At 37.2% G+C, this 26,538-nt stretch overlaps 1 long non-coding RNA gene across 6 annotated transcripts in view; it reads right to left on the reverse strand.

The window, feature by feature from the left end:
- Positions 1-26,538, reverse strand: part of LOC124233152 (uncharacterized) — a 118,554-nt gene that overhangs the window by 19,225 nt on the left and 72,791 nt on the right. For 4 of the 6 annotated variants that reach the window (XR_006886990.1, XR_006886987.1, XR_006886986.1 and 1 more), the window contains one exon: positions 13,451-13,530. This is a non-coding gene — a long non-coding RNA (uncharacterized LOC124233152). Of the gene's footprint in view, positions 1-13,450; positions 13,531-23,576; positions 23,730-26,538 lie in introns of those variants that run through there. The other 2 variants (XR_006886991.1, XR_006886988.1) reach the window with 2 other exon arrangements.

Here is a 26,538-nt window from a genome sequence, read left to right on the forward strand (position 1 = left end):
GAGGGATGGCATTCAGTTTTTCCCCATTGAGTATGATATTGGCTGTGGGTTTGTAATATATGGCCTTTATTATGTTGAGGTAATTTCCTTCTATCTCCATTTTGTTAAGAGTTCTTATCATACTTGGCTGTTGGATCTTATCAAATGCTTTCTCTGCACCTATTGAGATGATCCTGTGGTTTTTATTCCTCATTTTGCTAATGTGTTGTACCACAATGATTGGTTTGGGGATGTTAAACCATCCTGTGACCCTGGAATAAATCCCACTTGATCATGATGTATGATCTTTTTGATGTATTGCTGAATTCGCATTGCCAATACTTTGTTGAGGATTTTTGCATGTATGTTCATCAGTGATATTGGCCTGTAGTTTTCATTTTTTGTGTTGTCCTTATCAGGCTTTGGTATCAGAGTGATGTTGGCCTTGTAGAATGTGTTAGGAAGCATTCCACCTTCCCTAATTTGGAATAGCTTGAGAAGGATAGGTATTAAATCCTCTTTCAAAGTTTGGTAGAATTCCCCAGGGAAGCCATCTGGTCGTGGGCTTTTATTTGGGATGCTTTTGATTACTGTTTCAATCTCTTTACTTGGGATTGGGCTATTCAGATTCTGTATTTCTTCTTGCTTCAGCTTTGGAAGGTTGTAAGTCTAAGAATTTATCCATTTCCACTAGATTGTCCATTTTGTTGGCATATAGCCTTTTGTAGTATTCTTTAATCTGTTGTATTTCTGTGGTATCTGTTGTTATTTCTCCTCTTTCATTTCTAATTTTATTTATCTGAGCTTTCTCTCTTTTTTTCTTTATAATTCTGGCTAGGGGTTTGTCAGTTTTATTTATCTTCTCAAAGAACCAGCTCTTTGTTTCATTGATCCTTTCTACTGCTTTTTTTGTTTGTTTCAATAGTATTTATTTCTGCTCTGATTTTTATTATTTCTCTTGTTCTGTTGACTTTGGGCTTTGTTTGTTCTTCTTTTTCTAATTCAATTAGGTGTAGTTTGAGATTGCTTATTTGGAATTTTTCTTGTTTGTTAAGGTGAGCCTGTGCTGTGATGAATTTCCCTCTCAATATGGCTTTTACTACATCCCATATGAGGTGTATGGTATATTTTCATTTTCATTCGTCTCCAGATATTTTTTGATTTCTGCTTTAATTTCTTCAATGATCCATTGGTTGTTCAATAGCATGTTGTTTAGTCTCCACATCTTAGTCCTTTTGTAGCTTTTTTCCTGTAATTAATTTCTACCTTTATAGCATTGTGATCAGAAAAGATGCTTGTTATTATTTCAGTCTTAAATTTATTGAGGCCTGCCTTGATTCACAACATATAGTCCATTATTATTTTTTTTTTTGAGGAAGATTAGCCCCGAGCTAACTGCTGCCAATCTTCCTCTTTTTGCTGAGGAAGACTGGCCCTGGGCTAACATCCATGCCCATCTTCCTCTACTTTATATGTGGGACGCCTAACACAGCATGGCATGCCAAGCAGTGCCATGTTCGCACCCGGGATCCGAACCAGCAAACCCCAGGCTGCCGAATGTGCGCACTTAACTGGTGAACCACCGGGCCAGCCCTGGTCTATTCTTGAGAATGTTCCATGCACACTTGAGAAGAATGTGTATTCTGCTGTTTTTGGATAAAGTGTTCTATATATGTCTATTAAGTCCATCAGGTCTAGCTGTTCATTTAATTCCACTGTTTCCTTGTTGATTATCTGTCTGGATGATCTATCCATTGATGTGAGTGGACTGTTGAGGTCCCCTACTATTATTCTGTTATTATTAATGTCTTCTTTTAGGTTTGTTAATAGTTGCTTTATCCACTTTGGTGCTCCTGTGTTGGGTGCATAGATATTTATAAGTGTTATTTCTTCTTGATGGAATCTCCCTTTGATCATTATATACTGCCCCTCTTTGTCTCTCTTTACCTGTCTTATCTTGATGTCTACTTTGTCTGATAGGAGTATTGTGACACCCACTTTCTTTTGTTTGCCATGAGCATGGAGTATCATCTTCCATCCCTTTACTCTGAGCCTGTGTTTCTCTTTGGAGCTGAGATGTGTTTCCTGGAGACAGCATATTGTTGGGTCCCGTTCTTTAATCCATCTTGCCACTCTGTGTCTTTTTATTGGAGAATTCAATCCATTTACGTTTAGGGTGATTGTCCATATATGAGGGCTTAATGGTGCCATTTAATTGCGCATTTTCTGGTTCTCCTGCATTTCCTTTGTTTCTTGTCCTGTGTATTTTGGTCTACCAATTGAGGTACGTACTTTTTTATGTTGTGTTTCTTTATTGTCTCCTTATTTATTATTTGTGTCTCTGTTCTAATTTTTGTTTAGTGGTTATTCTGAGGTTTGTATTCAAGATCTTGTGGACAAGACAGTCCCTTTTCTGATGGCCTCTAATTTCCTTTTCATTTATTTAGTTAGTTAGTTTTAATTGCAGTAACATTGGATTATAACATTATATAGCTTTCGGATGTACATCATAATATATTTCAAATTCTGTGTAGATTAAATCATGTTCTCCAGCCAAAAAACTAATTATAGTCCATCTCCTCACATGTGAGCCTAATCACCTCTTTTGCCCTCCCCCTTCCCCTATGGTAACCACCAATCCAATCTCCAATGCTATATGTGTGTGTTTGTCATTGTTTTTATCTTCTACTTATGAGCGAGATCATACAGTATTTGACTTTCTCCCTCTGACTTATTTCATTCAGCATAATACCCTCAAGGTCCATCCATGTTGTCACAAATGGCCAGATTTCATCATTTCTTATGGCTGAGTAGTATTCCATCATGTATAAATACCACATCTTCTTTATCCATTCGCCCCTTGATGGGCCCCTAGGTTGCTTCCAAGTCTTGACTATTGTGTATAATGCTGCAATGAACATAGGGGTGCAAGTATCTTTATGCCTTTGCATTTTCAAGTTATTTGGATAAATACCAAGCAGTGGTATAGCTAGATCATATGGTAGATCTATTCTTAATTTTCTGAGGATACTCCATACTGCTTTCCATAGTGGCCACACCAGTTTGCACTCTCACTAAGAGTGTATGAGGGTTCTCTTCTCTTCATATCCTCTCCAACACTTGTTGTTTTCTGTCTTGTTAATTATAGCCATTCTGATCGGAGTGAGATGATACCTCATTGTAGTTTTGATTGGCATTTCCCTGATAACTAATGATGTTGAGCATCTTTTCATATGCCTATTGGCCATCCGTATATCTTCTTTGGAGAAGTCTCTGTTTAGATCTTTTCCCCATTTTTTAAATTAGATTGCTGGGTTTTTTGTTGTTGAGGTGTATGAGTTCTTTGTATATTTTGGATATTAACCCCTTATCTGATGTATGGTTTGCAAATATCTTCTCCCAATTGTTAGGTTGTCTTTTCATTTTGTTGACGGTTTCCTTTGCTGTGCAGAAAGAAGCTTTTTAGTTTGATGTAGTCCCATTTGTTCATTTTTTCTTTTCTTTCCCTTGCGCGGTCAGACATGGTACTTGAAAATATACTGCTAAGACTGATGTCAAAGAGTGTACTGCCTGTGTTTTCTTCTAGAAGCTTCATGGTTTTGGGTCTTACATTCAAGTCTTTAATCCATTTTGAGTTGATTTTTCTGCATGGTGTAAGGTAATGGTCTACTTTCATTCTTTTGCATGTGGCTGTCCAGTTTTTCCCAACACCATTTATTGAAGAGACTCTCCTTTCTCCATTGTATGCTCTTGGCTCACTTGTTGAAAATTACCTGTCCATAAATGTGTGGGTTTATTTCTGGGCTCTCGATTCTGTTCCATTGATCGGTGTGTTTGTTTTTGTGCTAGTACCATGCTGTTTTGGTTACTATGGCTTTGTAGTATATTTTGAAATCGGGGAGTGTGATCCCTCCAGCTTTGTTCTTTTTTCTCAGGAATCCTTTGGCTTTTTGGGGTCTTTTGTTATTCCATATAAATTTTAGGATTCTTGCTTCTATTTCTGTGAAAAATGTTGGAACTTTGATAGGGATTGTGTTGAATCTGGAGATTGCTTTAGGAAGCAGGGACATTTTAACTGTGTTAATTCTTCCAATCCAAGATCATGGAATATCTTTCCATTTCTTTGTGTCTTCTTTGATTTCTTTCAACAATGTTTTATAGTTTTCAGTGTACAGATCTTTCACCTCTTTGGTTAAGTTTATTCCTAGGTATTTTATTCTTTTTGTTGCAATTATAAATGGGATTGTATTCTTAATTTCTCTTTCTGCGACTTCGTTGTTAGTGTATACAAACGCAACCAATTTTTGTATGTTGATTTTGTATCCTGTGACTTGACTGTATTCATTTATTATTTCTACAAGTTTTTTGGTGGATTCTTTAGGGTTTTCTCTGTATAAAATCATGTCTGCAAAGAGCGACAGTTTCACTTCTTCTTTTCGAATATGGATCGCTTTTATTTCTTCTTCTTGCCTGATTGCTCTGGCTAGGACTTCCAATACTATGTTAAATAAGAGTGGTGACAGTGGGCATCCTTGTCTGGTTCCTGTTCTTAGAGGGATAGCTTTCAGATTTTCTCTGTTGAGAATGATATTTGCTGTGGGTTTGTCATATGTGGCCTTTATTATGTTGAGGTGTTTTCCTTCTATACCCATTTTATTTAGAGTTTTTATCCTAAATGGATGCTGTGTATCTTGTCAAATGCTTCTCTGCATCTGTTGAGATGATCATGCGATTTTTATTCTTCATTTTGTTAATGTGGTGTATCAGGTTGATAGATTTGCGGATGTTGAACCATCCCTGCATCCCTGGAATGAAACCCACTTGATCATGATTTATGATCTTTTTAATGTATTGTTGTATTCCATTTGCTAGTATTTTGTTGAGGATTTTTGCATCGATGTTCAGCAGTGAGATTGGCCTGTAATTGTCTTTTTTGGTGTTGTCCTTGTCTGGTTTTGGTATCAGGATAATGTTGGCTTCGTAGAATGAGTTAGGAAGCCTCCCCTCCTCTTCAATTTTTTGGAAGAGTTTGAGAAGGATAGGTATTAAGTCTTCTTTGAATGTTTGTTAGAATTTACCAGGGAAGCCATCTGGTCCTGGACTTTTATTTTTTGGAAGGTTTTTGATTGCTGTTTCAATCTCCTTCCTGGTGATCGGTCTATTCAAAGTCTCTACTTCTTCTTGGTCCAGTTTTGGAAGGTTGTATGTTTCTAAGAATTTATCCATTTCTTCTAGATTATCCAATTTGTTGGCATATAGCTTTTCATAGTATTCCCTTATTATCTTTTGTATTTCTGAGGTGTCCATTGTAATTTCTCCTCTTTCATTTCTGATTTTATTTATTTGAGCCTCCTCTCTTTTTTTCTTTGTGAGTCTAGCTAAGGGTTTGTCAATTTTGTTTATCTTTTCAAAGAACCAGCTCTTGGTTTCATTAGTTTTTTCTATTTTTTTTTTTTAGTCTCTATTTCGTTTATTTCTGCTCTGATTTTTATACTTCCTTCTGCTGACTTTGGGATTTGTTTGTTCTTCTTTTTCCAGTACTTTAGATGCTCTGATTGTTTATTTGGGATTTTTCTTCTTTGTTGAAGTAGGCCTGAATTGCTATAAACTTCCCTCTTAGAACTGCTTTTGCTGTATCCCATAGATTTTGGCATGTCGTATTTTCATTTTCATTTGTCTCCAGGAATTTTTTTATTTCTCCTTTGATTTCTTCATTGACCCAATCATTGTTCAGTAGCGTTTTGTTTAATCTCCACATTTTTGTGGCTTTTCTGGTTTTCCTCCTGTAGTTGATTTCTAGTTTCATAACTTTGTGGTCAGAAAAGATGCATGGTATTATTTCAATCTTCTTAAATTTATTGAGACTTGTTTTGTGGCCTAATATGTGATCGGTCCTGGAGAATGATCCATGTGCATTTGATAAGAATGTGTATTCTGTGATTTTTGGATGGAATGTTCTGTATATATCTACTAAGTCCATCTGGTCAAATGTGTTGTTTAAGGCCAGTGTTTCCTTATTGATCTTCTGTTTGGATGATCTATCCATTGGTGTAAGTGGAGTGTTAAAGTCCCCTACTATTATTGTGTTATTGCCTATTTCTCCTTTTATGTCTGTTAATAATTGCTTTAGATATTTAGGTGCTCCTATGTTGGGTGCATAGATATTTACCAAGTGTTATATCTTCTTGTTGGATTGCTCCCTTTATCATTATGTAGTACCTGTCTTTGTCTCTTGTTACAATTTTGTTTTAAAGTCTATTTTGTCTAAGTATTGCTACCCCCGCTTTCTTTTCTTTGCCATTTTCATGGAATATCTTTTTCCATCCTTTCACTTTCAGTTTGTGAGTGTCTTTAGGTGAAGTACGTCTCTTGTAGGCAGCATATACATGGGTCTTGTTTTTTTTTATCCAATTGGCCACCCTGTGCCTTTTGATTGGAGCATTTAGTCCACTGACATTTAAAGTAGCTATTGAGGGCTGGCCCGGTTGCACAGCGGTTAAGTTCGCACATTCTGCTTCTCAGAGGCCCGGGGTTTGCCGGTTTGGATCCCAGGTGATGACATGGCACTGCTTGGCACGCCATGCTGTGGTAGGCATCCCATATATAAAGTAGAGGAAGATGGGCATGGATGTTAGCTCAGGGCCAGGCTTCCTCAGCAAAAAGAGGAGGATTGGCACTAGTTAGCTCAGGGCTGATCTTCCTCAAAAATAAATAAATAAATAAATAAAGTAACTATTGATAAGTATGTATTTATTGCCGTTTTGTTATTTTTTTGTTCCTGGGTGTTTTAGCACTTCTTCTCTGTTCCTTTCTTTTTCTCTTGCTCTCTTCCCTTATGGTTTGATGGCTTTCTTTAGTAATATGTTTGATTTCTTTTGTCTTACTTATTTGTTTACTTATTATAGGTTTCTGATTTGTGATTACCATGAGGATCCTACATAATATTCTATGTATATAATAGTCTGTATTGAGTTGATAGATTCTTTAGCTTGACCTCTTTCTAAAAGCTCTACTTTTTCACTCCCCTCCTCCCACATTTTATGTTTTTCAAATCATATTTAATCTCTTGTTTTGTGTGTGTCTATCCCTTACCTTCTTATCATTGAAATAGGTAATTTTAGTACTTTTGTCTTTTAACCTTCATATTATCTTCACAGGTGGTTGATCTGCTACCTTTACTATATTTTTACCTTTGCCAGTGATTTTATTGCCTGATGGTGGTGGTGGTGGTGGTTGTTGTTGTTTGATAATTTTTTTATCCCTATTTGTGGTCATCACTTTCCTACTTAAATAAGTCCTTCAGCATTTCTTGTAGAACTAGTTTCTTGGTGATAAACTCCTTTAATTTTTGCTTGTCTGGGAAGCTCTTTATCTTTCCCTCCATTCTGAATGACAACCTTGATGAATAGGGTATTCTTGGCCAGGTTTTTTCCTTTTAGCACTTTAAATATGTCATGCCATTCTCTTCTCGCCTGTAGGGTTTTAGCTGAGAAGTCCACTGATAGCCTTATGGGCTTTCCTCTGTATGTCACTTGTTGCCTTTCTCTTGCTGCTTTTAGGATTCTCTCTTTATCTTTAATTTTGGACATTTTAATTATAATATGTCTTGATGTGGGTCTCTTTGGGCTTATCTTGTTTGGAGCTCTCTGTGCTTCCTCCACTTGGATGTCTGTTTCCTTCCTTAGGTTAGGAAAATTTTCATTTATTATTTCTTCAAATAAATTTTCTGCCCCTTTGTGTCTCTCTTCTTCTTCTGGGACACCTATAATACAAATGTTAGTGCACTTGATATTGTCCCAGAGTTCCCTTAGACTGTTTGCATTCTAATTCTTTTTTCTTTTTTTCTGTTCAGCCTGGGTGATTTCCTCTAGTCTTTCATCTAGCTCGCTGATCTGTTCTTCTGTATCATCTACTCTGCTCTTGAGTCCCTCTAGTGAATTTTTCATCTCCAGTATTCTTCATTTCTGATTTTTTTTTTTATATCTTCTAGTTCTTTGCTGATGAGCTCACTGTGTTCATGCAGTCTTCTCCCAATATCCATGAGCATCCTCATGATATTTTGTTTGAACACTTTGTCAAGTAGGTCATTGTTTCTGTTTCATTTAGTCCTTTTTCTGGGGTTTTGTCCTGTTCCCTTGCCTGGAAAATATTCCTTTGTCTCCTCATTATGCCTCTTTCTCTGTGCTTATTTCTATGTATTAGGTGAGTCAGCTATGTCTCCTGATCTTGGAGAAGTGGCCTTATGTATGAGATGCCTTATGAGGCCCAGCAGTGTGCTGCCCTGTTGTCACCAGTCCAGAAGATCCAGGAGTGACCCCTTTGTGGGCTACTTGTGTCCTTCTGCTGTGGCAGGGTTGCTCCCACTGCAGTTACCCAGGGAGTCTAGTCTTTCCTTCCCTGGCCAGCTGTTTGTAAATCCAGTTGGGGGAACCTCAGCACCATTGTCTACAAGGTCTATCCGCACACTCCTACTGCAGTTTTCCTCTTAATTGGGTTGGCACCCTGTGTAGCTGGTTGCTAGGCTTAGGGGTTTACAGTTGCATAGGCCTCAGGCCTACAACGCTGTTGTCAGTTCTCTTAGGAGTGCAGCTGAGTGGGGCTGGCCCTAGGCACAGCAGCACTAAATTGTTTCAGGCTTTGGAAAGTGGGGCTGATCCTTTTTATGGATATTTGTGAAGCACAGGTCTTCTGCCACTGATAAGCTTCTTCACCCCCCCCCCCCCCCAATAGGACCACACACACTGTCAACACAGTCCTGGTTCACCTAATCTTCTCAACCCCCTGGAGCATATCCTGACGCTGCACTTCAGAGGCCCCCACCTCTCCACCAATGCCCCCCACAGTTCACCTGGTCCTCACACAGGCCCTGCCCCACAGAGGCAGACACCCTGGCCTGCCAGTAGAGGATCAAGGCACCCATACAATGCAGGCTGAAAAGTAGCCTGAGGGCTTGCTGTTAGGTGGGGCCAGTCCCTAGGGCGGGTTGCCTGCCCTGGCTGAAGTGGATTCAATCTGTGCTCTAGTGTGCGTGGCAGAGCCCTGGGCTAACAGGCCAAGCACTGAACCTCAATGGTGCCCACCAGGGTCTGTGTCTACACACCTGGACCAGTTTAGAACAATGTTCTCCACCAATGTCTCAGTCTCCAGAGAGATCCCTCCTCTCACCAAGATGCCCCCAGATCCCACCAGGTGAGTCTTGTTTCACCAAAGGACTGTCAGCCTTCTCTCTGGTGATCTTAGGTTGCTGCAGTGAGTGAGTTTGTGCATGGGCCCTTTAAGACCCAGGTCTTTTCAGCTTTTGGCTGATAGCTTTTCTGGGGGTATCGTTGCTGCAGTTAATAGCCAGCAAAGCCAGACAGTAAGACCCACTTCTTAGTTGGGCTGAGTCTGAAAGTTGCTTATAGCAGTATTGTCCCCCGCCCCGGAACTCACTCCTCCAGGGAGGGCTGTGCACCTTAGGGTGTCTCCCACTCGGCCAGCTGAGAAGCTCCGCTGCTCCCAAAGGTGGTTTTTTTTCCTCTCCAGCAGGAATTTCTGCCTCTTCTGCCTTAGTCAGGACTATCCCTTGTTGTGGGGGTTCTTGTTATACAGTTTTCAGTTTTCAATCTGGGGTAATTTTTCCAAAAATAGTTGCAACCTGGTTGTGTTCGTGAGAGGAGATGAGTTCAGAGTCTGCTTACACTGCCATCTTGACTGAACCAATTCACTCCCTTTCCTCTTCCCCACCTAAGTTTTTTTTTCTCTCATCTTATTCCATCTTGTTTTATGAGTTTATGGTTAAAATGACAAGATTATCTTTGTTTTTGGTGTTTTCCTTCCCTTTGTCTCTAATGCTATACTTGAGTATTTGCTATCCTGCTCTGATTCTGTCTACTTATTTAACTCCTTACACTCCATGCTTTGTAACCACTTTCTCCCTTCTTGAGGATTTCTTGTAGGGGGTGTGTCGTGGCTAGAGCTCCCTTAGCTTATGTTTCCCTGGGAAGTTTCTATTTCTCCATCATATCTGAGGGATATTTTTGCTGGATAGAATATTCCTGGCTGCAAGTCTTTTTGTTTTTTTAAAGATTGGCACTTGAGCTAACAACTGTTGCCAATCTTCTTTTTTTTCTTTTTCTCCCCAAATCCCCCCAGTACATAGTCATATATTTTTAGTTGTGGGTTCTTCTAGTTGTGGGATGTGGGATGCCACCTCAGCGTGGCCTGATGAGTAGTGCCACGTCCACTCCCAGGATCCAAACCAGTGAAACCCTGGGCTGCAGAAGTGGAGTACGCGAACTTAACCACTTAGCCACGTGGCTGGCCCCTTGGCTGAAAGTTTTTGTCCTTCAATGATTTGAATATGTCCTTCTAGTCTCTCCTAGCCTGTAAGGTTTCTGCAGAGAAATCTGCTGAAAGCCTGATGGGGGTTCCTTTGTAGGTTATTTTCTTCTGCCTTGCTGCCCTTAGTATTCTTTCTTTGTCATTCTGTTTTGCCAGTTTCACTACTATATGCCTTGCAGTAGGTCCTTTTATATTGACATATTTAGGAGATCTTGCAGCCTCTTCCACACGGATTTCCTTCTCTAGATTTGGGAAATTCCCTGCTATTATTTCTTTGACCAAGCTCTCTACTCCATTCTCCTTTTCTTCTCCCTCTTGAATACCTATAATTCTTATGTTGCATTTCCTCATTGAGTCAGATATGTCTTGGGGACTGTCTTCATTTATTTTTAGTCTTAGTTCTCTCTCCTCTATCTGGAGCATTTCAACATGTCTGTCTTCACTTACGCTGATATGCCCCTCTACGGTGTCTGCTTGAGTGTTCATGGACTCCATATTTTATTTCTTCCAGTGTGTCTTTCATCTCTAATATTTCTGATTGATTCTTCTTTATAGTTTCAATCTCTTTTGTGAAGTAGCTCCTGAACTCATTGGATTCTGTCTCTACATTATCTTTTACCTCGTTGAGTTTTTTGATGATAGGTGTTTTGAAGTCTTTGTCATTTAGATTACATATTTCTGTGTCCTCAGGACTGATTTCTGGGTACTTGTCATTTTCTGTCTGGACTGGAGATCTAATATAGTGTTTGGTATTGCTAGAAGGAGTTCTGTTCTTTTGCACCCTGCCGTTATTTGGTTGCAGTTACTGCCTTTTGCTACTGAGTAGGGGTTAAGAGTCGTGTATTCTGAGCCCCTTGCTTTCAGCCGAACGCCCAGGGGGTGGAGCTGTGCTGAGCGGGTAGGGGGAGGGGCACTTTTTCTTGAATGCACTTGGGGTTTTCTCCCTCTGCTCTCCTAGGGTGTTGGCTTGATAAGGTCACCCCTTGTGAAAGCTGTCACCCTGGTAGGGGGCTTCCCTCTAGGTTGCAAGGGCCCTCAGGAGTCCTTGACGTTACTGTGAACGAATGTCCCCTCCCCCATTCCTTCCCTCTTGGAGGCCTCCTGCAGTCCTGGATTGCAGTCTTTAAGGGGAGGGAGCGAAGATTTCTCTTAGCCCATTCCAGCTCTTCCAAGGGGGGCCCAGTCTCTCCACCCTCTGTTGTATGGCTGCGTGGATCCCTCCAATGTTTTTTGTGTTGTGTTTGGATGTCCTCTGTTGGATTATGGACTTTTTTGTTGTTGTATATTGGAGGGGAGAGATTTCTGAGAGACCTCACTCCGCTATGCTGCTGACATCCTCTAACAGTTTTTAATGAAGTGTTCAGGGTTTTCTACATGTAGGATCATGTCATCTGCAAACAAAGATAATTTAACTTCTTTTTCAATTTGGATGGCTTTCCTGTTTTTTGTCCGATTGCTTTTGCTGTTACTTCCAGTACTATGTTGAATAGAACCGGTGAGAGTGAGCATCCTTGCTTTGTACTGGATCTTAGAGAAGAAGCTTTCAGTTTTCTACACTGATAACGATGTTAACTATGGGATTTTCATAAATGGCCTTTATTGTATTGAGGAAATTTCCTTTTATACTTATTTAAGAGTTTTATCATGAACGGATGTTGAACTTTGTCAAATGCTTTTACTGTATCTACTGAGTTTTTGTCTTTCACTTTGTTAACGTAGTATATCATATTGATAGATTTGCGTATGTTAAACCACAAAGTTGGTAATTTTTGATTGGATGTGAGACATGAATTTTACCTGTTGTGTACTGGATTCTTTTCTTTTTTTTGTGTGTTATTCAGCTTTGATCTGGGATGCAGTTATTTGGAAACAATTTGACTCTTTCAGTTTTTGCTTTTAAGGTTTGTTAGGCAAGACTAGAGCAGTGCTCAATGTAGTGCTAATTATTCCCCACTACTGGAGACACACTCTTCTGTGTACTCTACCAATGGCCCATGAATAATTAGGGGTTTTAGTCTTATTCTTGGGAACAGGCACTTTTCCTGGCCCTGTGTGAGTACTGGGTACTTCCTTTCAGTTGATTATTTTCCTAACCTCAAGTATTTTCCTACTATATATGTGTTGATTATTACCCAGCTGAATACTCCAACTGAAGCTCTCTTGGATTCTCTCTGCATGCAGCTCTCTCTTTCCCAATACTTTGTTTACTGAATTTTCAGCTTCATCTTCTCAACTCAGGGAATCTGCCAAGGTCAGACTGGGTTCCCCCACCCTATGTGAAAGCCTGGAACTTCTCTCAAGACAATAATCTGAGACAATCATTGGCACACCTCATGTGTTTCCCATCTCTCCGGGATCATGATCCTTTGTTTCTCAATGTTCAATGTCTTGAAAACCATTGCTTCATGTATTATATCTATTTTTTTATTGTTTCATGTAGGAGGTAAATCCAGTCCCTGTTACTCCATCTTGGCCAGAAGCAGAAGTCTCAAGACATTCATTCTTTCTTTTCTTTTTTTTTAAAGATTGGCACTTGAGCTAACATCTGTTGCCAATCTTTTTTTTTTCCCCTTCTTCTCCACAATGCCCCCAAGTACATCGTTGTATATTCTACTTGTAGGTCCTTCTGGTTGTGCTATGTGGGACACCACCTCAGCATGGTTTGATGAGCAGTTCTAGGTCCACACCCAGGATCTGAACTGGCAAACCCTGGACTGCCAAAGCGGAGTATGTGAACTTAACCACTCAGCCATGGGGCTGGCTGCTCAAGACACTCTTAACACATTAACTGGTCTACAAGTTTCCCAAAGATTTGCCTACGCTTACAGATAAAAATTCTTCCCTTCTCTATATACCAGCCCACTTCAAATTACCTCTGGAGAAACCTGTCCCTTACATCTGTGTAACACATTATTGCTAATAACATAATTTCACATAGTGAGATAACATGGTTTTCTTTGTGGGGAAAAAATGACGTGTCAAATTGCTAATGAGAAATTCATCTTCAGGTGAAAAGGGGTAGTTAGTTTAAAACCTATAGAAAAATTCTTAGGGTCAACCTTTTTTGGATAGATCCAAATCCTTACATGTAACACCAACAATCTCATCGAGGGCTTTAAAATAAGCATTTCATTTTGAATTTACTTACTGTGGTGGGCGCTGGTACTGTTTGTCTCTACCAGGTTGATATCATACTGGACTACATTGGCTCTCTGAAGGTGGCCGTTCCTGACAGGAGGGAGGAAAGAAACACACAAATGGAAAATGGGTAAGTGGGAAAGGAGAAAGAAAATTGAAACTTGAACATTTAGAAGTTCATTTTCTTCTCCACAACTATCTGAAATTGTCAGGACTGGTCTGAAACTGTGCCCCATTATTTAACAAATTCACTAGGGCAGGTAGATCCATCTGTGGGGACTTCAGGTGTTGATAATACCACTTAGTCTCTTCCCTTTAAGACAGCAGAGCTATTGTATTTTAGTGTAATGTTTTTGTGCTCTTTTTAAAGAGGTTAGTTTTACATTATTAGTTGGGACCCTTTTATGACATGGGGTGGCTTTAGTCAACTATTCTATTAATGGCATTTAAAAATTTCATTTTGTACCTTTTTAAGGTTGAAGTTCATCAATCTTTTTGGTCATCTGGTCAATTAATATAGGTTATAATTGTATTCAGGTGATCATGACAGTTTTTTAAAAACTACTTTTAATATTAAATAAGATCTTGGAATGTACACTTTAATTTTTTTCAGTATGTCAGTGCCTAGAGTATTACATCAATGAAAATTAATTCAACCACTTTTATCATAGCAAAATATAACATGTTTTCTAAAAATACACTGGTTCCTCCTCATGAAACACTATTGATTTTAGCCTAGATTTCAGCATTAGTGGGGTATCATTTTGGACCTCATTCAGAGATGGCACTAATTAGTTACTAAATTTCAAAAGGCTGTCAGCTTAAAGCAATTTTAACCTCTACTGCCGAAAAACTATTATAGTAAACTGTGACTTGGCTTCATTCTTGAAAGCACCACATTTCTGATAGACAAATATATTTCATTTGGTCAGTATATAAAAGCTGAAATCTTATGTCTAGATTCTATAAGCAACAGCCAGTTGTTATTTTTCAAATTAATTCTGCTTTTGGCATTAAGACACATGCCTGTGCCCATGTCATCATGTAAAAATGCCTCTGCTTGTGTTGTCATTAAAAAATGGAAAATACACAGTTTCAAACATATTGTAACCCTATCTGGAAATTTTTCAAGGATGTTATTTTTGTAAGAATGTTAAGGACACTATTTTTCTCATTGATTAAATTTATATTCATTTTCCAAATGTTTAACTCTGTAATTAGCAAAAAGTTGTTTATTTTTAAATAAAGCATACATATAAAAAGAGTGGATAAAAACAATTACGTATAGTTTAAAAATCAGTAATAGACCCTTAAGCACATAGCACATTAGAAATAGACCATTAACATATCCCAGAAGCCCCATTCTGTTCATTCTCTAATTGCTTCCCTCTCTCCCCCAACCAGAGGTAACCACTATTCTGTATTTTGTGCTTATCAGTCTCTTCCTTTTCTTTATACTTTTACCACTTATATGTATGACCCTAAGCAAACACATTAGTTTTGTCTAGTTTTAAACTTTATATGAATGGAATCATACTGTTATGTTTTCTTATGTGACTTGCTTCTTTCATTTAAAATTATGTTTCTAAGATTCATTGAGGTTGATGTATGTAACTAGTTCATTTCTGCTCTTATAGATTATTCTTTAATATGAGCATATCTTATTTGTCCATTTTACTGTTGATGGGAACTTGGGTAATTTCCGGTTTTTTGCTATTATGAACAGTTCTACCATAAACTCCTGGTATACATATGTGATAGTTTCTATAAGGTATATACCCAGCAGTGAAACTGCTGGGTTGTAGACCATGCATTTGTTTAACTTTACAAGGTACTTGCAAAGTGATTCAAAAGTGTTCAAAACTGTTTCACATTTGATATTGTTTGGGCCTTTTGAAAAAAGTTTTTGCCAACCTCACAAGTGAGATAATGGTATCACATTATGGGTTGAATTTGCATTTCCCTAATAAGATTGAGCATATTTTCATATGTTTAGCTTATGGAACTTTCATCTTCATCTTCTATAAATTTAATTATTTTTCCCATTTCTCTACAGGTTTACCTTTTTCTTAATGATTTGTAGGATTTGTTGATATAGTCAAGACATATATATACACACGTCTACTTTCACATGTTGCAAACATCTTCTTGTACTTTGTAGCTTTTTTAAAAGTGTGTCTTTTGATAACTAGAAGTCTTCAATATTAATACAGTCAAATTTATCAAGCATTTGTTTTATGATTTGTACTTCTTGAATTTTGTTTCAGAAATCTATCCCTACCTCCAAGGGCACAAAGGCATTCTTTAAACATTCTGAGAGTTTTCATTTTGCATTTCACATTTAGGTCTTTAAATCTAACTGTACTGATTTTAAGGTATGCTTTGAGGCAAAGATCCAACTTTACTTCCTTTCATGTGGATAAACAATAACGCCAACACCATTTACTGAAAAGTCCATTATTTCCCCACTGCTCTGCAATACCACTTCTGTCATATATCAAGTATCCACATATGCTGCTTGCTACATTTTTTGCAGATACCCCTTTTTTTCCCTAGTTGGTAAGAGTTTTTATTAAGAAGGCTAAAGACTTTTCTCTTTAAAATATAAACTAGATGAAATATATTAGTTAATATTTTAATTTTACAGCAACATTGCATTCCTGGAATAAACCCAAGATCATGATTTTTTTAACACATTGCTAGATCTGGTTGACTTATCATTAATCTTCTACATCTAGGTTAAATGAATAAAATTGGCCCATAATTTTCTTGTTCACATTGTGATGGTTAATTTTACAAGTCAACTTGGCTGGGCCACAGTGCCCCAATATCTGGTCAAACATTCCGATGTTACTATAAGGGTGTTTTTTGGCTGAGATTAATCTTTAAATCTGTACACTTTGAGTAAAGCAGATTGCCTTTCATGATGTGGTGGGCCTCATCCAATGGGTCTAAAGCCTTAATAGAACAAAGACTGACCTCCCTTGAGCAAGAAGAATTTCTGTCAGCAGACAGCCTTCAGATGAGAACTGCAACACTGACTCTTCTCTGAGTCTCCAGTTTGCCAGCCCATCCTGTATTATTTTGGACTTGCCAACCTCCATACTTGCATGGGCCTATTCCTTAAAATAAATCTCTCTCAGGGCCGGCCCTGTGGCATAGTGGTTAAATCTGGCACACTACGCTTCGGTGGCCTGGGTTCACATGTTAAGATCCCTGGCACGGACATACACCACTCATCAAGCCATGCTATGGTGGGAACCCTCATACAAAACAGAGGAAGATTGGCACAGATGTTAGCTCAGGGCTAATCTTTCTCAAGCAAAAAAAGAGGAAGATTCGCAACGGATGTTAGCTCAGAGCGAATCTTCCTCAAAAACAAAAACAAAGAACTCTCTCTCCACATCCTGTTGGTTCTGTTTCTCTGGAGAATGCTAATATACATACGGTCTATTATAGATTAAATTGTATCCCTCCAAAATCTGTAAATTGAAGCCCCAGCCTCCAATGTGACTATATTTAGAGAAAGGGCTTTTAGGGAGATAATTAAGGTTAAATGGGGTCAGAAGGGTGGAGCTCTAATCCGAAAGGAGTGGCGTCCTTTAAGAAGAGAAAGAGACACAGATCTCTCTTCTCTCTCTCTTTGCATGCACAGAGAGGAGGCCATATGAGGCAAAGCAAGAAGGCAGTCAACTACAAGCCAGGAAGAGAGGCCTCACCAGAAACCAACCCTGCTAGCACCTTGATCTTGGACTTCCAGCCTCCAGAACTATAAAAAGATAAACTTCTGTTGTTTAAGCCACCCAGTCTGTGGTATTCTCATATGGCAGCCCTAGCAGACTAGTATACTTGTCTTTGTAGGTTTGAGTATCAAAGTAATGCTAGTCTAAAAAAAGAATGGGTGGGTATTCCCTATTTTTCTATCCTTTGTAATAGCATGTGTTTGTTTATTTCCTTGTTTTAAAGAGTTCACCAGTAAAACTACTAACTCAATTTATTTAATGGTTACAGGATATTTCAGAAATACATTAAATATTTCTTCTTGAGTCAGTTTACAGGGCCAGTTTTGTTTTTTTTTTCCCCTGAGGAAGATTGTCCCTGAGCTAATACCTGTTGCCAATTTTCTTCTTTTTGCTTGAGGAAGATTGTCCCTGAGCTAACATCTGTGCCACTCTTCCTCTATTTTGTATGTGGGTTGCCACCGCAGCATGACTGGTGAATGGTGTATATCTGCATCTGGGATCCAAACCCACGAATCTGGGCCACCAAAGCAGAGTGCACCAAACTTAACCACTACACCATGGGGTCGGCCCTGAGAGCCAGGTTTTCAGGGATTTCTGCATTTAATGTAAGATTTCAAGTTTACCAGCATAAAGTTATACAAAATATTCTTTGATCTTTTTAATGTCTGTAGCACCTGGGTATTATTTAACTTTTAAAATTACTAATATTGTTCATTTGTGCCTTTTTTCTCTTTTAATTCTTGATAGAGATTTGTCAATTTTATTACTCTTTCCAAAGAATCAAACTTTGGCTTTGTTGCTCCTCTCTATTATACCTATTGTGTGTTTATTTTCATTAATTCTTGCTCTTCATTATTTACTTCCTTCTAGTTTCCTGGGATTTATTTTTCTATTCTTTTTCTAACTTAGATGAATGCTTAAGTTATTTATTTTCAGGCTTTCTTTTCTAATATAAGCATTTAAGGCTATAAATTTTCCTCTGCTAGTTTATCTGCATCTCACAGATTTGTTAGATAGTCTTACTGATTTTTATCTTTCTTATAAATTTCTGAGAGTCATCATTAAAATTTAACTACGGGGGCTGGCACAGTGGCATAGCGGCTAAGTTCGCTCGCTCCGCTTCGGCAGCTTGGGGTCTGCCGGTTTGGATCCTTGGTCCGGACCTGCACACCACTTGTCAAGTCATGCTTAGCAGGCATCCTACATATGAAGTAGAGGAAGATGGGCATGGATGTTAGCTCAGGGCCAGTCTTCCTCAGCAAAAAGAGGAGGAATGGAGGCAGATGTTAGTTCAGGGCTAATTTTCCTCAAAAAAAAATTTAACTATGATGCTGGCTTCGCCTATTTCTCCTTTATTTTTCAATTTTTATTTTTTGAGATTTTTCTAATAAGTGCATACACATTTAAAATTGTTAAATCTTCCTGATAAATTTTATGGTAAAAGATTATTTTGTCTAATATTTATGCAACTGTTTCACTTCTAAACTTTTTGTATCGTTTTAGAATTTAGATTTTAAAAAATATATGACTGTCTTTGTCTTTTACCTGGCATCTTTAGTACAATTATACTTAACAGAATTATTGACATATTTAGATTTAAATCTACCATGTTATGTCATGCTTTCTATTTATTCTTTTCTTCTTTATTTTTAATCAATTGATTATTTTTTATTCCATTTTTGTTCTTCCTCTAATTTGGAAATTATATGCTTTAATTTTTTTTCAATTGTTACCCTAGACATTTTAATAGTCATTCTTTTTTTTTTTTCTTTGAAGATTTTATTTTTCCTTTTCCTCCCCAAAGCCCCCCAGTACATAGTTGCATATTTTAGTTGTGGGTCCTTCTAGTTGTGGTACGTGGGACACCACTTCAGCGTGGCCTGATGAGTGGTGCCATGTCCGTGCCCAGGATCTGAATCGGCGAAACCCTGGGCTGTCAAACCAGAGCGTGTGAACTTAACTACTTCGCCACGGGGCCAGCCCCTAATATTCATTCTTAACATATCAGAGTCTCACATCAACCTATATATTTATCTTCCTCCCATTCAAAGACCTTAGCACACGTTAATTACAATCCTTCCAACTTATTTGTTATTACTGTCATATATTTTAGTTTCTCTTTTCAAAGACATTAGACAACATTATTGTTAAAGTTTATACAATATTTATTTTGATTTAGTTACATAATGGCTTTCTCTGTTCTTTCTTCTGTCTTGCATTTCATATATGCCATATACGATCAATTTCCTCCTGCTTGATATACATCTGAGAGCAAACTCTCAAGTTTTGCTTATCTAAAAGTATCTTCATTTTACCCTGATTCTGGAAAGATGTTTTCACTGATAATGGAAATTTGGGGTTGACAGTTATTTCCAGTGAATATGAAAATATCATTACTCCCTCTTCTGTTTTGGCTTCTTTCCTACAGAGAAGTCAGCTGTCACTTTAATTGCTGCATCTTTGAAGATAATCTATCATTCTTTTCTAACATTTTTGCAATTTCCTCTGAGACTGATGTTCTACACTTTTACTGGATTGTGCCCATATGTAAATTTATTTTTTATTTATTATGCTTGAAATTTGTTGGACTTCTAGAATCTGGATGATTTTCATCAGTTCTGAAACAGTCTCGGCCATTTACCTTTTCAAATACTAACTCTGCCCCATTCTCTTTCTTCCTCTGGAACTCTAACATATGTTAGACACTCTCTCTCTAGTCTCCATTTTTCTTGACTTCTCTTGACCTCTCTTTGATATTTTCCATTTCTTTTTCTCTCAGGATTACCTCGTGGGTAACTTCTTCTTATTACCTTCCAATTCATTAATTCTATTATGGTGTCTAATCTGCTGCGTAAAACATACTATGTTAAAAAATTTTATTGAACTAAAACATATACTGCTTTTTAAAACATTATAATATTTTATTTATTGGAGTTCCATTTTGGTCTTTGTCAAATCTGCTTATTTACAAGCCTCTCATTTATTTTTTGATATATATTAAACATACATATTTTATGTTATGTTTCTGATTCTTCCAATAAATAAAGATTTTGAATATCTGATTCTACTATTAGTTGCTTCTGTGGGTTCTTATTCATGGTGCCTTTTTTTCTTGCATGTTTGGTAATCTTTATATACTATGAGATGCTTTTTAAAGTAAAGAAAGTGGGTTCTTCACGAATTAATTTGCATTTGCTTCTATCAGCCACCTGGGGCACTACCAGCCTGGATTATTTTACATTCTTAGCTTTTTTCCCCCCTCAGACATTCAGACTGTGAATTCCGGATGCAAACCTATATATTTGTTATTGGAGGTTCCTTTTGTTCTTTCACTGAACACTACCTCTTGTTTTTATATACTCTTTTCCTTCTCTTTTACCTATACTTTCTCCCAAAAAGGTATTGTGTAGCCTGCTATAGGGTACTTAAGACTAGAAATATTCCTAAATTCTGGCTCAAGCCTGCAGAGCTACTGTGTCTTAGAAGGTCTCCTCTGAAACTCTGTTGATCAGTAGCACTGAGCACCTGTGGGGTACCATATACCACACCCCTAACAAACTCATTGGGTTGGCAAAGGAGTTTTATTTTTGGACAACTACCACAATATTAAAGTTCTATGGATTAAAAAAAAAAAAACTCATAACAATTCCCATTGGAATGATTATTAAATTTCCTAATAAATCCTTTGGTCATTATATTAGACTTGTATTTCTAGCTCTCTGCCTTACAGGCATATGGTAGAATTGCATTTCCTGACAGCCCCTGTAACTGAGTAGACGATGCAACTCATTCTGGCCAGTGAATTGAGGCCAGACAGATCATTTCAATTCAAGTATGAAACCCTCCAGAGCTTTCTTTTCCCTCTGGCATAGCAACCAACAGCATTCAGGATGGTGGATGCTCTATCAGCTTGAGACTTTAAGTGACTATGATTAGCAAAACCCTCTCTGCCAAATCATAACAATAATACAGAATGAATGGGAAATAGTCTTTTATTTTTTTAAGCCACTAAACTGTTAGGGTTGATAGTTAATGTAACCAAACCTAGCCTACCCTGACTGACATTATAAAAAATATTTATTGTAGAGGCTGGCCTGGTGGCGTAGTGGTTAAGTTTGTACACTATGCTTTGGTCGCCTAGGGTTCACGGGTTCGGATCCCAGGCGCACACATATATACTGCTCATCAAGCCACATTGTGGTGGCATTCCACATACAAAATAGGGGAAGATTGGCATAGATGTTAGCTCAGTGACAATCTTCCTCGCACAAAAACAGGAAGATTGGCAACAGATGTTAGCTCAGGGCCAATCTTCCTCACCAAAAAAAATTTTTTTTTAAATTTATTATCTAATCAATAAGAGATGAAAAGGCTATATTTCCAACCAGGCACTAGAGTGATTAATGAGGGAATGAGTGAGTTGGTCTGCTCGTTAGTGTAAGAGACCAACAAAATGTTTAAAAGGATAGAATAAATTATTATACAGCTTTTTTCCAAACATTATTTAAAGTCAAGAGTAAACCTAATTCCAAACATGGGTATTCTAGTTATCCACTACTGGATAACAAATCAACTCAAACTTAGTGGATTAAAACAATTTGTCTCTTATGGCTCTGTGGGTTGACAGCTGGGCATTTTTTGCTTAGGGTCTCTGTGATTGCAGTTAACTGGCAGCTAAGTCTGGAGTCAACTAAAGGTTCCACTGAGCTGGATGTCTGGGATGGCTCATTCAAATGGCTGTTAGTTGACACTGGCTGTTGGCTGGGAGCTCAGCTGACACTGGTTCTTTGCGCTGTTTAGGCTTCTCACAACATGGTGCTGATTCTGCGAGAGAGCATCCAAAGTATGAGTGGCAAGAGGTGGAAGCTGCCAGGTCATTTAAAACCTACTGGGACAGCATTTTTTCCACATATTCTATGGTCAAAGCAGTCATAATGCCTGCCCAGATTCAAGGATTTAGAGAAATAAACTCTACCTCTTGATGTAAGAGTGGCAAGGTGACATTGCAGAAGAGCAGATGGGAATGAGAGATATTGTGGCTATCTTTGGAAAATACAATCTGATACAATGGACTTGTACTTAAATTTTTGTATCTGAAGTAGTCAGATGCTAAAATTATGAGATAAAACCTATTAGACTGCTTAAATGATATATTTTGGGATAAAATATATAATACCACACATTTTAAAGAGCACTCTCTCCAATTTTTAATTACTCCATGGTGTAAAGTAATTCAGAAGTGAGGATTGTATTATAAAATACAATTTTACATATGTGTTACCTTTCTTAGAACATAAACTTCTCAAGCCCACTTGCGTCTCTTTCATGATTACCTTCAGCTCCATTTTCCATTTTTACAAGTATCTATGATAGCATACAGTGTACATTTAGTAAATATTAAGAGTGACAGTTATGATACCAGATAACTTCTAAACTTAATAAATTCTATATTCACTTATTTTCACAAAATTTCAGAAAAAGTTGAAGACCAAACCTAATGAATGAAAGTAATCTTCACTGCATAGCATTGCTTCATATGAATAATGTTTCTGTATTTCTTATGAGTTACTAGTCTCCCCAAATTAATTGCTTGCTTATTTGTCTCTCTCTTCAAGTTGATTTAAATCTCTATGAAGTTAGGGAACATGTCTATCTTGTTCACCATTGTATTCTTTATGCTTAGCACAATGCCTGGCACATAGTAGGGACTACACAATGAATTGACCCCAGATATTAGCCATATGTCTTAAATTTATATTTACGGTGTTGTGTAAGTTGTTCTTTTCTTTCACAAGCAAAATTTATTACTTTTTTTGAGGAAGATTAGCCCTGAGCTAACATCTGCTTCCAATCATCTTTTTTTTTTCTTGCTGAGGAAGACTGGTCTTGAGCTAACATCCATGCCCATCTTCCTCTACTTTATATGTGGGACGCCTACCACAGCATGGCTTGCCAAGTGGTGCGTAGGTCCACACCTAGGATCCGAACTGGCAAACCCCAGGCAGCCGAAGTGGAATGTGTGAACTTAACCTCTGCACCACTGAGCCAGCCCCTCAAAATGTATTTTAAGTGGACGTAGCCAAAATATTTAGGTATTTTGGGAATGATTACTTTAGTGAATGTGGGTCTACTTTACTAGTTTAGAGAAGTCAAGGTAAATAATGATGATGACAGTAACAAAGAACAAATAGAGACTGCTTAAGATCCTTTCAAAAAATGACTTGTTAATTTAATAACAATAACTATATTAGAGATATAACTCTAAACAGAAAACATTATCTGGAAAAATATCTAGAACAAAAGGGCATATCAATCGTTTAGTAGAATAACTACTGTATACATTATTTTTTTTCTTTTTAAAAGCATGCTTCTATTTTGGTTACCTGCAAAGGAAGTAGATGGCTCCAATGATAAAAGTTCCTAGAAGAATAGCCAATGCCACGAAAGCTGCAAACAGGTCACTTTTAGTTCGGATGCTGAAGCTTGGGAGAAAAATCTCTTCACAACGAGCTCCTGTATAATTTTCAACGCATCTACAGAATAAAACTTTAGATAAAGAATTGCATTCTCTCTTCCATTAACTAATAGAGAAAGCAAATGGTTTCCAGCTGGTATAAAGAAAAAAGGAGACTAATTTTCAGATTTTGAACATACAATAGGCATGCTCACAGAGCTACGGTTACTATAAAACAAATTAGCATATACAGTCTAATCTTTGCTATCTTCCTTTTCCAGTTTTCTAACTACTTAGAAACTCCAGAGATACAGAATATTCAGTCCTTTTATCTTCTAGATTTTTCAATGATATAATTATCCACACTTAAATTTATCTGAAATTTATTTTGTTATATCTGGTGTAGATGTGGGTCTAAATGTATTTTCTCTCAATATTGCTAATTGGTTATTCCAAATCCATTTATTAAATAATCATTTCCTTTCCTACTATTTAACAGTGACTCCTTTAACATACATCAAATTTGAATAAGTAACAGCATTTCTTCTTATTCTTCAATGATCTAATCTTGGGCTTCTACCATACTGCTTCAATATTGTTGCTTTATAATACGTTTTACTATCTGGTAGTTCTACTCCCTACTTTATTACTTTCTTTTTCTAGAATATTTTTTCAGTTGCCAGCCAAACATTTTAAAGCCAATTACTTTCAGTTCTTTAAAACTATATGACAAAGAACCATAATCTTTGGTATTACCAATCAGTTCCTTTTTCCCTGTTAATGTGTTCAAACGATTATAAAACAAAGAGATTGATATGAATTAAGAGAATGACAGTTTGGCACCAAACAAATTTCATTCTTTCACAATTGCAGTGAAAATAAAGAATAGTATTTTAATATACACTACTGTTTATAAAGCAACCCAAGAAGTTATGGAATAAACTACACTTAGCAATAATTCTGTGTAAAAAAGCATATATATATATATTAAGCTGATATTACCAAAAATAGAAACACTGATTCTGCTAATTCTCCTTCTCACCTCTTTCCAGCTTAGGAAGTATTAAGAAATTGTATCTCCTTTTCTCCCACCTTAGACAAACAAGGATACAGGTCTAGAAAGTTATATGTGAACTACTTACTAACAAAGCTTTACCACTGCTATGAAAGGCTAATAAAGCAGAATACAAATTAATAAGAGAAAAGAGCATCAAGATATAGCACAAGGGATCAATTTTACTTCAGTGAGCATATGAAAGATGCTTCATGAACCTCAAACCCTACCCATTGTGAGTCAGTGGTGTTACTGGTTATAGCTTCCACTAGGGGTGTCAGTCTGAGCAAAGAAATAGTCTCGATTCTCTCAATCTACTGTAAAGATGGAGTTGAGGAGATAGAAAGGAAAAGTAAGGATAGAATATGAGTGGTAAACTGAAATGGAAGTAAAAATATTTTGGGAAAACACAATTACTTAAAGTCTAAATAATCTATTTTTCCATATATTAAGTCGGTTAAAGTATGAAGGGAAAAAGATTAAATGAAAATAATTTGCTTCTTTCTCTTCTAGCTCCACATCCCAATTCCAAAAAGGGAGATAAATACACACACGCACACGCACACACACACCAGAAAGTCAACACAGAGACTGCCATAAAAATCAAAACATACGTCATCACAAAATAACCAAAGAAGGAAAGGGGCATTCCATACAGTAAAAAACAAAACAAAAAAACAGGTTCTAAATTTAGTTTGCAAAAGTATCTCTAAAGTGACAAAAAAGGGAAAAACTCCTCTAATTTCTCTAATTTTTAAAAATAGAATGCAAAAACCACCAAGAGAAATTCCTATTATAGTTTTAAAATAACTCTGAAGTTTTGAAACAATGTCAAAATAGGGTTCAGTTTCCATCCTAGAAAAGATAACCAGAACCCTAAAGAAATGAATCCTGAAATGAGACAGTATAATTCTTGATAAGGAAGATTTCTTTTTAAAAAGCTAAAAACTCATTACTCAAATTTAAGGCTGATCAAGTTTAGGTAAGACTGAACTTCAAGGAAGAAGATGACAAACTAGCTGATGTAACTAATTATAAATGTTTTACCTAGATGATAAATATTTTGAGTTGAAGCCGTCAAGAGAATGGTGTAAACATAAGCTAAGTGGTCAGATCAGTTTGTAAGCAAACAGAAAAAGGCATATAAAGGAGACTAATCAACACTAGTGGTGTTCTGTTGTCGTACAGCAGGACAAAGCAAACACATGCTCTTGCGGGAAAGCAAAAACCTGATGGGATCTTTAAATAAAGCAAAGTCAAATCTTGTTATTTCTTAACTAGTCAAATCAGAATTTAGAGAAAGGCAAAGAGAAATTTAAATATTATGTTATCCAAGAAGTAGGAATGGCTAACCTAAAAATTAATTTTAAATTTTTAGATATTTATCATACAAAAAAGTAAATACAGCCTATCAATGAGTGTGTACAGGATTCTGCGTTTAAAGCTTGAGCTCATTTATGAAAATGTTACGACCTCAGTTACAACACAAATATAAAATTTCAGGCAAATGTAGTCAATTCCTTTAACAGTAAATAAGGGTGAATTAAGATCTAGACAGACAACTGGTAGTACTGGTTGAAGCAAAACAGAAAGGTGAGATGTTGTACCAGCGTTTTATGCAGAACTAAGTAGCCTTCAGTGTTCATGTAACTGTCTTGCACGGGACCTCACTTCTGTACAGACTGCCAAGTAGCAAACAGTTGTGCCACGTAATAAGGTGAAGACTAAGCACTACAGACCACGCACACTCTCCTGGAACTAAAAGATGAATGCCGGAATTGGTACAAATGCTCAACTAGGTGAGAAATTCCAAAACTCAGTACCCAAGTATATATGTTGATTTTTCC

The sequence above is a fragment of the Equus quagga genome, unplaced genomic scaffold, assembly GCF_021613505.1.
Source record: "Equus quagga isolate Etosha38 unplaced genomic scaffold, UCLA_HA_Equagga_1.0 154_RagTag, whole genome shotgun sequence".
NCBI lineage: Eukaryota > Metazoa > Chordata > Mammalia > Perissodactyla > Equidae > Equus > Equus quagga.